We start from the raw sequence: 3437 nt of genomic DNA, 5'->3' as shown, positions 1-3437 counted from the left end.
GTAAAGGAACTGGCCAGGCAGTGAGTGCGTGATTGGCAGAGAGTATGTGCTGGTCATGGTCCCAGCACTCAGGAGTTTAAGGTCGGCCTGGGATACACAGTGAGACATGAGAGCCCAACTCAGAACACATCTTCTCAGGGAGTAAGATGACATCAAATGTTGGTTCTGATCTTGATAAGCTGTACCACTTTTGTGGTGCTGTACCACCCCTGAGAATCAGTCCCTCCTCTGTTAGAAGCCTAACTTTTCCTCACAGAGCAAAGAGGAGATAACACATATAGAGTGCTTGGCATTGGATGAGTAAGTTAAGTACTCATTAAATGTAACTGTTGTGAGCCTATGGCCCTGCCTATCTGGGAGGGTGAGGCAGGAGGATAGACTGAGCCTAGGATTTTGAGACTAGTCTGGGAAACATGGTAAGATCCTGCCCTCTCCCCTCTCAAAAATATATATATATATGATTAAGATTACTTAAGTCTCTTGTAAGCTTTAGGTAACTGTTTGTAAGAATAAAGATAAAGATGGGAGAAGACATTTGTTGAAAAATGTTAGAACCAATGCACAACTCACCGTGATTCTTAGTTTGTTGGGAATGGTAACCAGGACCTTGTGTCCTTTGTCTTCACTTCCTAACCTGTAGTTATCATGCGTGAGTACATCTCTATCCACATTGGCCAGGCTGGTCCCCTATTGGCAATGCCTTCTAGAATTGCTGTTGCCTAGAACATGGTATCTAGCTGAGTGGCCAGATACCAAAAACGTGGGACCATTGGTATGGGAAGGACTTTTTCAGCACCTTCTTCAGTGAGGTGGACACTGGCAAGCATGTGCTCAGAGTAGTGTTACAGAGCTAAGAACCATGGTCACTGATGGATTTTTTTCACTGGCACTTAGCACCAGCTCTTCTGCAGAGAGCAGTTCATCACAGGTAATCAAAATGCTGCTAATGCCTATGCCCCAGGGCAATACACCACTGGCAAAGAGGTCGCTGACCTAGTGATCATCTTGAAGATGACATCTTTGATGAGATCATCTGGGTTTAATTCATAAGGTAAACGGCCAGTGTAGAGGTCTTCGGGGTTTTTTGGTTTTCCAGAGCTCTAGTGTGGGAACTGACTCTGGGTTCACCTCCCTACTGATGAAATGTCTCCCTCTTGATTACATCAAGAAGTCAAAGCTGGAGTCCCCTGTTTACCTAGTTCCACAGTCATGTATGAGTCCTCTGCCTCCATCCTCACCACCCACACCATCCTGGAGCACTCTATCTGTGCCTTGATGGTGGACAATGAGGCCATCTATAGTAATTGTCATAGATACCTTGATATTAATTGTCCAAACTACCTTAACTGCCTTTCTAACTAGACTACCTTTTACCATTTCTTCTCCCTGAACACTGTCTTATAAAATTCCAGGCCAACTTGTTGCCCTATCCCTACATTCACTTCCTCCTGACCACATATACTCCTACTCCTGTCATCTATGCTAAAAAACAAAACAAACAAAAAAAATAACAACTTACTATGAGCAACTATCTGCAAGAAAGATCATCAGTACTTACTTTGAGACAGCCAACCAGATGATGAACTGTGACCCTCACTATGGTAAATGCATGGCTTGCTACCTGTTGTACCATGATCATATGGTTCCCAAAGATGTAGATGTTGTCATTGCTACCATTGAAACCAAATACATCATCAGCATTGTGTATTTATGCCCCACTGGCTTCAGTGTTGGCATTAATTACCAGCCTTCTATTGTGGCACCTAGTAGAGAGCTGGCCACCATACCAAGGGTTTTGTGCATGCAGAGCAACACCACAGCCATCGCTGAGACCTGGGCTTGCCTAGGCCACAGATTTGACCTGATGTAAGCCAAGCATGCCTTTGTTCGATGGTATTTGGGTGAAGGGAAGGAGAAGGGGAAGTTTTCTGAGGTCCATGAGGACATGGCTGCCCTAGAGAAGGATGGTGAGAATAAGGAAGAAGTGTATATGGCTCTGCTGGGGTGGAGGAGAGGAGGAAGGCAATTCTCTTTACGCTTCCTTTCAGCCCTGCAGACCACACTTGCAGAATTTGAGCTGTATGTCAGCTGGCAGGCATTAACGGATTGTCTTCATTCAGCAGTGGTCATATCCTGCCTTCTCCATGTGTACTTCCATGATGTCTCAAAGTCAACACTTTGAGAAAGAAAAATAGAACTTGGATAACCACAGCTTAGCTGTGTTATTTGCTATGATGAACATCAGACAGTTAGTAACATAATTGAGAGAAATCACACTGTAAATTTTATTTTTTTTGCCAGAAGTTTGAGGTGACATTTTCTGATGTTACACGGCTCTTTTCTTGCAAGACACTTCCATTTCAACTGCATGTTTCAATAGGCCAAGATCCTATCTATGATTGCATGGAGTTTTATGAAAATACCATTGTCTAATGAAAAATTATTTGTGAGGAATGCCAAGCATCAGATGTATTGTCTGACTTTGAAAGACATGATGTAGGGCTGGAGAGATGGCTCAGCTGTTAAAAGCTAGGCTCATAACCAAAAATATAAAAGACATGATGTAGTTACATAGAAAAAGCGTAGCCATGTTTGTGAAAAAAAATCTTATATATAAACCAGTAAGGAGTCTATGGCATTTTGTCCAAGACCCTCTCCTTTCTCATGTTTTCAGCTACTTCCTGTTTTCCAGTGACTCTGAATCCATATCTGGCACCTAAGTTCCCTCCTGTGTCTCAGCTTCACATGTTCAAGTGATGAGCAAATAGCTCCATCAAACAGCATGTCAGAACCACCCCTGTCCTCCTGCTGCCCAAGGAACGCAGCGTTTACCCTAGCAGCACTTTCTCCCTTCTCCCCAAACGTCATCACCTTTCCATTGCTTAGATTTTTGTCTCCTACATTTTCTTGACCCATCCTTCCTCTATAGTAGGATCACCATTATCCTAGTTTGGTATCTCATTTACGATTGAAAGGCTGCTGACCTGGCCTATTCTGGCTTCCTGTCAGAGGCTCTGCACTGTACTGAGAGGCCTCCATCTACAAATTAAGCTGAGCTCCTCTAACTCCCCTGTGTCACCCACCACTTAATAACTCCATTATTGTCAAGGAAGGAAACCAACCTCTTTAGCTTAGCATCAAGGCACCTTACGGAGAGGCCCCTTCCCATTTCTCCTAGTCCACCCTTATTCATTCATTTTATTACTCCTTCAACTAACTATTACTGAGTGTCTACCCTGGAGTACACACTGCTTTAAACACTGAGAAGGGCATAGGAAAAACAGGTGGAGTTTTCACCCTTCATAACTACATATTATACTAAGACACATCAGAAAGAATGGACAATAAGGAAAACCTGTATGTCAGGTAGTGAGAGGAATATAAAGAGAGATGAACCAAGGTAAGTGGATGGAAATCCCTGATTTTGGCAGAATAGT

The 3437-nt window shown here is 43.3% G+C and overlaps 1 pseudogene; it reads left to right on the top strand.

Moving 5' to 3' along the window:
* Positions 1-645: 645 nt before the first annotated feature.
* LOC131919050 (tubulin alpha-1C chain-like) lies at positions 646-2182 on the top strand (annotated as a pseudogene).
* Positions 2183-3437: the final 1255 nt, after the last annotated feature.

Source organism: Peromyscus eremicus, chromosome 9, assembly GCF_949786415.1.
Source record: "Peromyscus eremicus chromosome 9, PerEre_H2_v1, whole genome shotgun sequence".
NCBI lineage: Eukaryota > Metazoa > Chordata > Mammalia > Rodentia > Cricetidae > Peromyscus > Peromyscus eremicus.
This window is presented reverse-complemented; position numbering and strand designations above follow the sequence as displayed.